The 13,245-nt window shown below is 46.8% G+C and overlaps 1 long non-coding RNA gene and 1 other non-coding gene across 5 annotated transcripts in view; one reads left to right on the top strand and one right to left on the bottom strand.

The window, feature by feature from the left end:
• Positions 1-279: 279 nt before the first annotated feature.
• Positions 280-351, top strand: TRNAE-UUC. The gene has a single exon. It is a non-coding gene; the product is annotated as a tRNA-Glu (tRNA).
• Positions 352-3,616: 3,265 nt separating this feature from the next.
• Positions 3,617-13,245, bottom strand: part of LOC104832730 — a 10,055-nt gene continuing 426 nt past the window's right edge. For 3 of the 4 annotated variants that reach the window (XR_774461.1, XR_774462.1, XR_774460.1), the window contains exons 2-6: positions 12,886-13,149; positions 12,072-12,133; positions 8,700-8,838; positions 8,134-8,261; positions 3,620-7,525 (exon numbers count right to left, since the gene is read on the bottom strand). This is a non-coding gene — a long non-coding RNA (uncharacterized LOC104832730). Of the gene's footprint in view, positions 7,526-8,133; positions 8,262-8,699; positions 8,839-12,071; positions 12,134-12,885; positions 13,239-13,245 lie in introns of those variants that run through there. The other variant, XR_774459.1, reaches the window with a different exon arrangement.

Here is a 13,245-nt window from a genome sequence, read left to right as displayed (position 1 = left end):
CCGTCATGTGATGCGCCGAGGCGGGCGGGGCGAGGAGAGAGAAGGGGGCGGAGCGGGGCGGCAGGGAAGCGCCGGCCGCCATCTTAGGTGTGGGCAGCCCCTTTCTGGCAGGAGGGGATTTATAGAGGCGGGATGTGGAGCAGGGGGCTGGCGGGGGTTCCTGGCGGTCCGTCGGGGGCGGTGGAACGGGACCCACCGGAGCCCGGTACGGGCCCGAACGGCAGGAGGGTGCGGGCAGGCAGAGCTATGGGGCGGGCGGAGAGAATAGCACCCAGCGCCTCCCATATGGTCTAGCGGTTAGGATTCCTGGTTTTCACCCAGGCGGCCCGGGTTCGACTCCCGGTATGGGAAGCTTCAACTTTTCCTTTTTTTTTTTCTTGCCCGACTCCTTCGGACCGCATTTTTGCACCTTTGCGGCCAAATTTCTCGACCCCAGGAGCCTCCTGAAGCTGTAGGAAGCCCTCCGCCACTGCAGACCCTGTCTCCCGCCTCAGTTTAAAACGTCCAAGTAAATTGGACGACAAAGTACCTAACTAACTCAGGGTTAATTGCGTTTTTCTTTAACGCAGGCAAGAAAATCGCTGCTTGCGTCCCACGGCGTGTTTTAAACTGCCCTGACTACTGCCCAAGGCAAACAGTATTGTACTGCAACTCCAGCAGCAAGAATCTGCTAAAGATACACATGCATAAAAATACACATGCACATATATAACATACATATAAATGGGCGTGTAGGGCTAGTCGTTTATGAAGGGAAATTCCATAGCAAAGCCAGGTACGTCCAACAAATTTTTAATTAATGTGTACACTGCTCTGACAGAAGACTTGCAGGCTGGGCAAGGGCACACCCACCCACGGGGCTTCGCCACCAAAATGGCCCCAAGTTCACCCAGCGAGGGCAAGGCTGTTATCCCGGCCGTGTGGGGAAGCCGGGCTCCCCCCGAAGCCGTAGGACACGGAGGGGCCCGTCGCCACCCGCCTGCTGTGGCTTGTGGGGCTGCCAGGGGTCGTGGCTTCAGCAGCTCCTGGGGGCCCCCGAGCTGCTGCTGCTGCCACAAAGCCAGAGCTTTTCCACCTCACGTACCCCCCCTCCAAACCTTGTCACCTCACATATCCCCCTCAGAACCTTGTCACCTCAAGTACTGCTCCCCCTCAGGGCCGTGGAACCTCATGTATTCCCCCCCCCCAGAGCCTTGTCACCTCACATATCCCCCCTCAGAGCCTTGTCACCTCACATATCCCCCCTCAGAGCCATGGCACCTCATATATCCCCCCTCAGAGCCTTATCACCTAACATATACGCCCCTCAGACCCATGCCACCTTACGTATCACCCCCTCAGAGCCTTGTCACCTCACATATCTCCCCTCAGAGCCATGGTACCTTACGTATCCCCCCCCCGAACCTTGCCCCCCCCCACGTCCTCCCTCAGAGCCATGGTACCTTACGTATCCCCCCTCAGAGCCTTGTCACCTCACATAACGACCCCCCCCAGAGACTTGGCACCTGTCACATTGCCGCTGTAAGGAAATGCCAGCCTAGCAAGAGCTTAGGGCACGGCGCCTCGGAGGAAGCCCCTCGCCAGCACCGCCGCCTGCCGGGGATCCCTGACCGGGCTACGCGCCCCACGGGCGGGTGGGGACGGGGGGACGGGACCGTAGGCGGGAGGGCGGGCGCCGGGCGGGGAGGTGCCGCTGTGCGCATGCGCAACGGCCCCCGCCCCCATATAACCGCGGCGGGCGGCGGGTTTTCCCTCAGAGGGACGGAGCTGCAGGGGGAGAGGGGCTCGGCCCGGGGTCCTGCCCGGCTCCTCTCGGCGTGCTGGGCCTCTTCCAGCCGCTGTACGGTGCGGTTCGGGGTGGTGGTACTGAGGGAGCAGCTGCTGCAGGCCCTCGGGTTGTGGAGGGGTCCCTGTCTGAGCGCTGCTGGCGGCCTCACAGGAGGAGCCCGTGGAGGTCGGTGTGTCCTTGGGGGACACCAGACCCCCCTCAGTTGGGTGGGGGTCAGAGGGGAACGGGGGACCGAGGTCTCCTGTGGCAGCCCGAGGGGAGGGACGGGGCAGGGGGTCCTTCCTGGTGTCCCAGCACAGCCTGCCCCAAGTCCCACGGTGAAAGTGGGTTTCTGTGCCCCGTCTTGAGGATTGCAGAGAAGGTGCGGGTGTGATGGTAGGTGCTGGCCAAGGAATGTCTGTAAGCGTGGTAAGTTCCTGCTGTTGGTTTTTTGGTGATGCTACTTAAATGACAGTCAGGAACCATACAGGGTTCTAGATACATGCAGTTCTCTGTCTTCAATATTAAGCGGTGAGCAACATAAAACAGTAGCTAAATGTCTAAACTATGAAGAAGTAAAGACTTCAGGCACTAACAAGTAAATTTTGTCATGTTGCCCACCACTGCCTGAATGGGGAACACTCACAGACAGTATTTCTCTTGCTAAGAAATACAGAACCAAGACATGAAGAGTGTCAATCTGTATGTAGCCTGTATTACTAATGATCAATCTTAGTTACGTAAGTACAAGTACAAACATGGTAGTTCTGTAGGCTCAGGATGGAGAAGAGTGAAAATCAGTTGTGTGTCAATTTTGATTGACGTCAGTACAGGATGAGTAGCCTGATCACAATCCATGTGCAAACCACTCTGTGCCCCTGTAAAGGCTGACAGCCTAACTGTTACCAAACTAAATAATGGTCCCATAATCATCATCAATATTTGAGTTTCCTTGTCAAGCTTGCACTTGCTGTAATGCTTACTCCCATGTGCTATTCAAATAGCAACACGTGCCAGTCTGATGATCTGTACAAATTTAATTAAAATCAACTGGTTGGTAGCTTCTTAAGAATGGAACTGCTGTCCCAAAGATAATCAGTAATGGGATCTGCTCTCAAGTCCAAAATACTCCATGCCTTTTGAAGTGATTTAAAAGGAGCTCTAAAATCAGAGCTGTCAGGTTTTCAGATGAAGAGGCAAGCTCGTTCTAGGAATGGTAGAGATATGTGAGTTAATCAGGCTGGGCTTCTGGGTTGGGAGCTCTCCATTTGATGGCACTACAACAAATCTAGGGGGAGAATGTGGGTCACACAACGGGAGAGGGGTCACTGTGTTGCCACACTGAAAAGGTCTAGAAGTAAGGAGAGAAAACAGCTTGGTGAGACCTTCACCACTGCAGGAGTCCTCCTCTCACAATGGAGATGAAGATAATTGGAATTTACCTTGAGTAACTCAGGACAGCACCTGTAACAAATGTCTCATTCAGTGTCTATCCATCAAACAGGATACAGAGAACTAAAAACGGACCAGAGGAGACAGCTAGCAGAACAGTCTGAAATTCTGAGAAGGAAGAATGCCTGCAGCAGCTCAAAAGATGAATTTCTTAACCAGAATACTGGTTAACCAAGAGAAGAGGGGCAGTCTGTTGCAGTCTCTCGTCTTAGATGTCTTCAGGGGCAGGATTGTTGCTGCTAGATTAAGTAACTGTCTGTTTAAAAGCCTGCATTAGACAATTCTATATATTTAAATCAGGTGCTTTTTTGAAAATAATTGATAAGTTACCTAGCTTACTGCTCATCAGCTGAAGCTTTTAGATCAAGGCTTGATGTCCTAAAAAAAAAAACCAGGAAGGGGAAAAAAGTTGTCTTACATCAAAAATAGCATCTGTGATCTTTGCCAAGAATTGACTTTGTCTTTAAAATTTATGCAGGAATGGATCTCTGAATATTTGAGAGTATCAGAAAGGGGAGGCATGGAATAGGTTGGTTTTTTTCTGCCTAGGCACTGCAATTTTAATTTTCTCCAAACAGGCACATCTACATGAAGCCCTCCACCAATGCTACGCTGTACCTCTACTGTTCCTTTTGCACCAGAAGTCTGTAGCCAGGCTGCAGAAGCTCCCCCAGCTGAAGAAAGGACGGCTGAAAAGGCTGCTTCAAATGCAAAAGGAACAACCCAATCCCAGAACCAAGATAATTCTTTTTAAGATCTCGAAATAGTAATGGTAACATCCCAAAGGGGTGAGTGTGTGATATACCTTAAAAGAAAGAATTTCAGCCTACCAGGACACAGTATCAAGAATATTTAGCATACAGACTCCCAGGACTTTCTTGCTACTCTCTGGGGAAGGTCGGTCCTAGTCCTCCTCCTCCCACCCTGATATATCTGGAACACTTTGGCTATTTACTGCTTTCCCGTGCCTCTTGCAACAGTACATCAGCCTTCAAGGTACATTCACAGTGCTGTTCTGTATTGACTTGGGAAGGTGTTTCCTTTCTTTTGTAAACAGAGGAAAGGTGGTTCCTGGCAAGAATGTCTGTGAATGGAAGCTCCACATTGTCACGTGCAATGAGAACGTTTTTTCTAGACCCCGTTATGAAGAATGGGGTAATTGCATGTTCCCTGTAACAGCAACTGAAGGAATGCAAGCAGTCACTTTCTTAGATGAAAGAACAGACTGCCTTCTGCTTGACAAATGCCCTTCTCGAGACACAAGGCTCTTGGGAGCACCCAACAACTACAGGCTGTTACCTACATTGCTTACAAAGCCATTGGTCCAACAAGTTTGGTGGAAACAGATATGTAAGTAAAAAAAAAAACATTCTAGGCAACTGGAGAAAAGAATATGCAGCTACAAAGTATGTAAGAGTGCAGGGAGGAAAGACAGGGCTGATTGTCTGAAAGACAATCTGCACTGGTAGGCTAAAGGCATATGTCCTTAGGGGTTTAAAAGCTGCAACAGATAGAGCAGTTGTTGCAGCCAGTTTCAGCTGAGTGAACTCTGTATCAAAGACATTAGCAGATACATTATTGGGAAGAAAAGCAGGCTGCTTCTAAAGCAGTGAATGTAGCAGCTAGGGCAGCTGAGGCAGAAAACAATCCCTTTACAATCCAGAAGGATTTCCACATAACATGCAGTGTATGCAATATAACAGAAGTTTAGCCAGTAAACAAAGACTAGCTTCTTGGATGCTGGATAAAAAGTGTCCACGCAGCAGATGAAAATCTTTTCCACAGATGGCAAATGACAGCTGAAAAGACCAGTTTCTAAGACAGACAACAACCAACTACCCTGTGCTTGTTGCAGAACTGCTGAGGTTGGAAGGGACCTTGAGACTGTCCAGTATACCCACCCTGCTCACAGCAAGGTCACCTAGAGCAGGTTGTCCACAGCTATGTCCAGCTGGTGTATCTCCAAGGATGTTCCACAACCTTTCTGGGCATCCTGTTGCACTGCTTGATCACCCTCACTATGGTTTTTTAAGTGGCAATTTCTGTATTTCAGCTTGTGTCTACTACTTTTTGTTTTACTAGGCACTGCTCTGAAGAGTCTGGATTCATCTTCAGTCTGAACAGCAGGTATTTATACACACTGAGATTCCTCCCTGAGCTTTCTCTTCTCCAGGCTAAACAGCCCCAGCTCTCAGACTCTGCTAGTATGACAGATGCACCAGCCACTTGACATCTTAGTGGCCCTTCACTAGATTTCACCAGTCTGTCCCTGTCTTTCTCACACTGGGGAGCCCAGACCTGGACACAGCACTCCAGGCATCTCACCAGTGCTGATCACCTCCCTGGACATGCTGTCAACCCTTCTTAATGCAGCCTGTTGGCTGCCTTTGCTGCAAGGGCATGTTCCTGGCCCATGGCTGGTATCTACCAGGACCCCCAGGACTTCTGCAAAACTGCCTTCCAGCTGGTCAGCCACAGCAGGTACTGGTGCATGGGGTTATTTTAATTTACAAACTTAAATGATACGCAGTAATAGGCTGATAGACTGCTAGGAGAGTCCTCTCCCTTCTCCTTAGGCAAGTAAGCTAAATTACTATTAGTTTAATTTAAAAAGCAGAAATGGTACAAAATACTTCAACATTTTTCGCTCTGGCAAAATGACCCTTAACTATTTAACGGTGTTGGAACGGAAGTGATTGCCCCAGAGGATTTCAGGCTTTTGCTTTTTTAACCTTTAAGCCTCTTTTTTCCCCATTATTTAAGGCTTTTAAGAGCTCACACAGACACACAGAATAGTTTTACATGTCTCCTTTTCAGACTGCAAAAGATGTGATGAAAACGTCCACTCCACCTTTGTTTTATATTTGCTCATTTCAAGTTTCTAGTACAACATCCTTGTCAGACCTTCAACCTGAAATTGTAGAGCTCCGTGGCTTTGTCTGACTCTGTGGTACATTCATTTTACATTAATGCAAAATATATTTCAGTAGCAGCTGTGACAATGACTTTGCATTCTGTAACAGTGTGCCACGGTCCACCTTTGCCATGGGAATTCAGAGGCATTTCACCTCTTCGTTTCTCTTGCTGAACTCTTCGATGTCCCCATTAAGCAGAAAAAATTAAAGGTGTGATTAGCTGTGAAATGGCAGACAAGCAAGGCTCTTTCTTTGCCAAATTTAGGAAAAGCACTATGCTGTTTTAGCAGTTGGTGGAAAGTTGTAATACATTATTTCGCATACCACTATTACAAGCTGCTGCTACTAGACAGCTGTTCTGTTGATTTTTGAAGGGGGAGTAGAATAAAGTATGTTCTTTCTTCCCCATTCCCCTTCCTTCTGTACACCTCCTGTTTTTAAAGCACATTTTCAAAGAAAAATGTACAAAGTCAGATTATTCTGGTAAAATCTTTCTAATTCCCTGATATTCTTATAGGAGAGAAACTTGTGTCAAGTTTTGGAACCGAGTAAGTTTATAATTTAACTGCACAATGCCAGCATTCATTTACTGCCAGCACCTACTCTGAGCTACCGTTATTTATAAAGTGCCTTCTGCTACACAGATTCTGTACATTGTATACTCAAAGTTTTTAATCCTAGAAGCTTTATTGGCAAAACTTTCACTTGAATAATCCAACAGGCTCTAAAGCTATAAAAAAATGCAGCTCAGGGACTGTATAGAAGTAAGAACGCTACCTCCTGAGAAAATGTGCAACCACTGAACAAGCAATCATACTTCTTTGGACTTTCAACCTCTTGCTTTTCAGACTGTACATGCAGTAAATTGCCAAAAGAGATCTAGCTACACTATTTTCTTGACAGACTGCGCTGGGTTTTGTATTAAGCAGTAAGGGGTGTTCACACAGAGACAAAACCATGAAGGTACCGCTGTTGTCCGATAAAACTTGTACTGAGAGCTCAAGCAAATGACAAGATACTTTCTTCCAAGGGCTCTGACTACTGTACTGCCTTCACTGCAGGTTTTTCTTGGCTCACTAAATGTTTTCACCTGATTTAAATGCTTTTATGTAAGAGAGAGACAGCAAAATGAGGTAACACAAGATTTAGTCTTCATGTGCTACCCTGGCACCATGGGCTTACATCAGTTTATGTATGCTTCTTGTAATGTTTAAGGAATGAATACACACTTGTGCTCAAGTCTGGTTGCTTGTAGAAGACTATGTGAGTGTCACTAGGTGACATGCAGGCAAGCAGGTATTCGCTCTCATCCTGTGGCTGCAGGTACTTCAGTGGACCTAGTCACATGTGCTGTCTTCACAGTCTACTGGAAGGGCCCTCCCAGCATCGCCTGCAAGTATGTTACAGGTGAGATTCAAAAGGTAGAAGTTTGGTACCACCCCGAGCTGCCATGATTAAGACAGACTGCTCTAAGTAGAACAGATCTGCGCAGAAACCACAGACCTTCTCATCCAGGCACAAAGGTATGTAAGTATTAATAACTATTTGTGCCAAAGAAAGTAAGATGCCTAATTACCTTTGGAGCTATATGCAATTTTAAAACAAGAGAAATAAGACAGCCAGCCCTCCCCTCCTCCCCCTGCCCCCAACCTAACCGAAGGGCATCAATAAATCTTGTTTAAAAGAACGGGAAAACAGTGCATTGTGCATAGCACTTAGTCTTTAAAAAGACCCAATCTGCAGGCTAAAGGTAAAACTCTCCAAAATAGGTGAGGTGGGCTGAAGAGGTGATTTCTTTGTGCCAGTGCTGCCTGCAGGTAAACGGGCTGCCTCTCCTTGCTCCAGTGGCAGCCGGTGTCAATCAGGAGACAATGAAAAACTTCAGTGAACTACAGTACTGCCAGAAGCATTTTGAATACACCGAGAGAGGAATTTAAGAAGAGGATCATGCAGAGGATGTAACTAGAAAAAACACCCTGCACAAAGGGATGAACTGACCCGTCATGCCCAGGGCACGTTGATTGTGAAGCCCATTTCCACAGCATGAATTCTCATGTTCGTATTGAATGTATCACCGCTTGTGAAATACAGTACACTGCAGTAATACTTTTCTCTAGGGGGTGAGCCTGGAATGAGAGAGGAAAAAAAATACACAGAAGACAAATATGAAGTTAGAAGCCATTTGGAATTCAGCCACTCAGCCATTCTTCTCGATTTACTGCCTGTGAAGTGCACAGATTCAGAATTCTGTAAATTTATTTTCCCAGAAGCCTGATGCTAGGCTGTAACACATATCAATGGAAAGTACCACACAACTGCCTTGGCCTATGAATTACGGGCGTTCAACCGGTGGTTATGGTGCTAGCAGGCCTGCTCAGAGCTAACGTAAAAGCATCAGAGCAGCGTGATAAAGCAGCTCATAATTCTGGAAGTGGACATAAAGGAGCCTGTTTTGCAGTTGTGAGCTGAGATACAGCATTCTCACCACAACAACCCACTGCAGATATCAGCAGCTGTACAATGGCTTCCCTACAGCACAAAGGGGCTGGGTACCGATTCAATACCGTGTTCTGTGCGTGGGAAGAGACGCCTGAATGCACATCTTCAACCAAATGCTCGGGGTGTAGCGGAGATCTAGTGTACTTGTCAGGTGTGCTGAGGATAGGCTGTTCCACCTTCTTTATTTGGCAGATGACAGACACCCTATGAGGAAGCAAATAAAGCAAAAAGTACAAAGTTTGAGAGAAACAGATTTGAGAGAGTGTCACGGAGTTCCATTGACCCCCACCACTTTTTGAAGTGCATGTCTCTCAATACTTGTAGTTCTGTGACTGCATGCAGTCTTGAGAGGCTGGTAACAGATGGTGCTTGTTAAACTGGAATTAAATTCTAACACAGAAGTTTAACAATCTCAAAGGGATTTGCTGCATGGACATTATGATAAACCAAAAAGGAGAAGCGAAATGCTTTCAAAAGGTCCTGAAAGCTTCAAACAACAGCATGCTAATGCAGCTCATCTGCACCTTAATTCTGTCCCTTGGACCAAGTGCAAGGCTGCGTTCAGCTAGTTACTGAAATCCACCTCCATTAAGTGTCAATTTGTATCTGGACTCAGGGCTGATCACCAGTCAGCCTGAAAGGCAAAGTTAATGCCCTGCCAAACTGCTTAGTTCAGTATTTTCTAAGAATATTTGGATGTCACATAGCTGTGCATAAAACTCAAGCTGACAGAAAAGGAAGGCTCTTTCTTGAGAGCTCCTCTCTCGCTTTTCATGTCAAACTGCTGCATAGTCTCTGTGTAATCCAGTTTTCAGCTTTCTTGTTTTAAGTTTTGTCTGTAAACACCTAAAATGATCATGCAGTGGGGGGGCGGGAATCAATGAATGATTAGATGTGTTTGCACAAGAAAGAGTCTTGTAAGATAGGATCCTCTGGCTTCATGCTGAGACTTCCCCTTCTATTTTTAGCTTTATTTTGAAAGCTAGACATTGCCTTTGCTTTTCAAGTTATGCAGTCTGTCTCCCATGCTAAGGCTTTGCTCTTTTCAGATTCTCGGCTGTAATCGCATTTCCGTCTTCTGCAACATTCCTTTCTTATCTTCCACTTTGAAGACAACGATTACAAAATCCTTTCTAAAACCTGTCAGGAATTACACAAGCAAGCGGTCAAACTGTTAATGAGCTTGTAGGGCTCTGAATGCAAACGGGGATGCCGAGTCTCTCTGCTTTAGCTCACAGATGTACATTTAGCTTTAAATCAATACAATATTCACTCTTAACTCACGGGCAAGAACAGGAGTTACTCCTCCTCTCACACTGCAACTGCCCTGGGAAATCTGATGAGTCTAATAGTGTGTGCCAGAAAGCAGGCAAAAAACAGTAAGGGCACAAATGGCAGCGATTTAGGGAAGCTCATCTAATGTGCAACCCCACAGGTTAATCACAGCTTGAAGCAGCTCTTTTAATTTACCCAGTGTCATGGTTTAACCCCAGCCAGCAACTAAGCACCACGCAGCCGCTCACTCACTCCCCCCCCATCCAGTGGGATGGGGGAGAAAATTGGGAAAAAGAAGTAAAACTTGTGGGTTGAGACAAGAATGGTTTAATAGAACAGAAAAGAAGAAACTAATAATGGTAATGATAACACTAATAAAATGACAACAGTAGTAATAAAAGGATTGGAATGTACAAATGATGCGCAGGGCAATTGCTCACCACCCGCCGACCGACACCCAGCCAGTCCCCGAGCGGCGAATCCCTGCCCCCACATTCCCAGTTCCTAAACTAGATGTGACGTCACATGGTATGGAATACACTGTTGGCCAGTTTGCGTCAGGTGCCCTGCCAGTGTCCTGTGCCAACTTCTTGTGCCCCTCCAGCTTTCTCGCCGGCTGGGCATGAGAAGCTGAAAAATCCTTGACTATAGTCTAAACACTACTGAGCAACAACTGAAAACATCAGTGTTATCAACGTTCTTCACATACTGAACTCAAAACACAGCACTGTACCAGCTATTACGAAGACAGTTAACTCTATCCCAGCTGAAACCAGGACACCCAGCTAAGCCAGAGAGGCTTCTCCAGTGAGTGATTCTTTCCAGGAATATCACAGTCCTGTAGGTTAGACCACCACCAGCTTCTGCCCATTAGAAGTGATTTTGGTCAGGGTTTCACCACAGCCACTCGAGTTACTCCCCTTCTCCTAGTGCTGTCCCCGAGCTCTGGAACACAAACTGAATTGCAGTCCGAAACACCTAAGCAGCTGCCCCTCTCCACGTTCCTCAACTAAACCTGTTCCGGCAAAGTCACAACTGGCATCAGCACAACTTTAGCCTCTTTTTTGTGCCTTCCCTCAACTGAGATTTTTCACCCAGAAGTGGTGATGCTTTCACTTACCCCTCCTGAAGGTCAAGAAAGCTATTGCGTAATTCCCCCTCAGACAGCCCCGCAAGCTAAACTGGTGAAGACAAATTCACTTCGGATTATTTTAGCTGTTCTTTCAAGTGAAAAAGACGACATTGCGTGTTCTAACAATCTCTTTCCCCTTGGGAGACCAAACATCTTTAAGCATTTACACCTTCCAGAAGATTAGCTCAATATATTTTCACTCTTCAGCAGGAATTCACAGGGCAGAGCCTTGCAGTTCATGGTCCTCCAGGACCACTCCTCCAAGGAATGTCATACAGCCATTGCTGTGACCGGTGGAACTCGTCCCTCCCCATTTCCACTCACTGTTGCTTACGGTTTTACTTCGCTGTTAGAATTGGCTTTCACCCACCCTGCAAGGCCACAGGGTAGCTGTAGCCTGTAAAGAAAATGCTTCAGTGAAGCAAGACGATGCACAAGCCAGACGTTCCCAAAAATAAAAACTGCGCTGTAAGGGATCTAACAAAATGCAATGCCAGAACTCGCTGCACTCACCAGACACCTCCCGTACCATGGTGTTACAGCCCAAGCCTACCAGCGTATTCCCTATCCCCACTCTGCAACAAAATCCACAGGAAAAGAGAAAACAAGTACATTAAACATTAGACAAAACAAGGTAAAGATGCAACTGAAATCAGAAATTGTGTTATTCTGTCGCAAACATTCTGAAACTACTGGGTGGGGGTAGAAATGCGGGCTGAAGAAATGTTGTGGTGCCAAGCTTGTGGGGAAATACGGGCAAAATAGAGATAGGGACAACGCTGTCATGACCATGATGTCAGTGGGATTTAACTGTAAAATGTACAGGAACAACTACAGAAATACCTGTACATTTTCTAGCACTGAAATCTTCACAAGAGTAATGCACTAGGCAGTGCACCCACTCCAAAAACAGACAAAACGCCCAAACTCTTGAGTAAGCAACACATTTTTTTCTATATACTAATTTCTTTCATGAGATGTAACCCCACCCCTTGCCCCCGCATCCCCAGCCTCTGAAAAATCCACTTACCATGAACTCTGTTTCATGTTTTGGCAGCAGCTGTGACCACACGGACCCTTTCTTCTGTTGTCCTATAACCCGATGCAAAAATTTTGGCTAGGAACAGTGGCAGCACCACCAAAAAAAAGAAATAAAATTACTTTACAAATAACAAGAACCTTACTTGTTTACCAGATAACAGCTCACAACTGTACCGTACATTGCTGTGTGTGTGTATATATATATTTCTACATGAAATATGACCGAGCAAAAGGATTACAACAATTGTGAGAAAAACTAACAAAATTACCGATGTGAAACCGTACACCAGTTTTCCACTGGACCTGCTGTCAGCTTGCTCTCGTTACAAGCGAGAGAACTTTTTTCTTAGTTTGAAGCTGAGCTTTCAAAGTAATTAATTTGCAGGAATAATGTGAAAAATGTGAGATTTCATTTGGATTTCCCCAGAGCCATTGCAGCAAGATTAACAAACCAGCCTAGGGTGTCTGTTTCTCTTCTAGAGGGTCACGGCTGCGTGATGAGATACTTAGTTTGATTTTAATCACTGCTTTGTTCAGCTATTTGTTGCAATTGGAGGTTGTAAAATTATACAAAATGGGGAGCTGGGGGGGGAAGGGTGAGAATAAATATAGAAAATATTTCTGCAAGAAGAACAACACATAAAACACGCAGATGTGAGAAGCGACTGCAAGTCTTTAAGCTGAACACGGTGATCCCGGCTACTGCCACCATGACAAAATATAACGTAAAAAGCTGCAGTCGGAGCCTGAGATGACATCATTTACGCACCTTCCTAGCAGCAAGGCACCGCGAGGACACGTACCTGTTGGGACGCAGGGGCTGCAAAACTCGTCTGCGTCAGGAGGAGATCCATCGCCCCTGCTCGCCTCTGTGCCCGGGGCGGCCGCACAAAGGGAATCCCTCGGGGTGAGCCGATCTAAACCCAGGAGCTCGACCCAGCCTTCGGGTCTGAACTCCGGCACTGGCAGACGTTCGCCCAACCGGTCCTTCTTGTCAGCGCCTTTTTCCCGTAGAAACCCGTCAGTCGCCATCGACGCTTTGGGGGGGGGGGATATGGAAATCCGACCTTTTATGTAAAAAACATCAAGCGGAAAGAGTTAGCTCGCCCTGCATCCCAATAAACCGCTCGGAAACCTCCCGTGGCGGCCGCGGATCCCCCCCC

This window comes from Haliaeetus leucocephalus, unplaced genomic scaffold (assembly GCF_000737465.1).
Source record: "Haliaeetus leucocephalus isolate CR32 unplaced genomic scaffold, Haliaeetus_leucocephalus-4.0 Scaffold262, whole genome shotgun sequence".
NCBI lineage: Eukaryota > Metazoa > Chordata > Aves > Accipitriformes > Accipitridae > Haliaeetus > Haliaeetus leucocephalus.
Note: the sequence above shows the minus strand (reverse complement) of the source record. Positions and strands in the feature narration are given on the sequence as shown.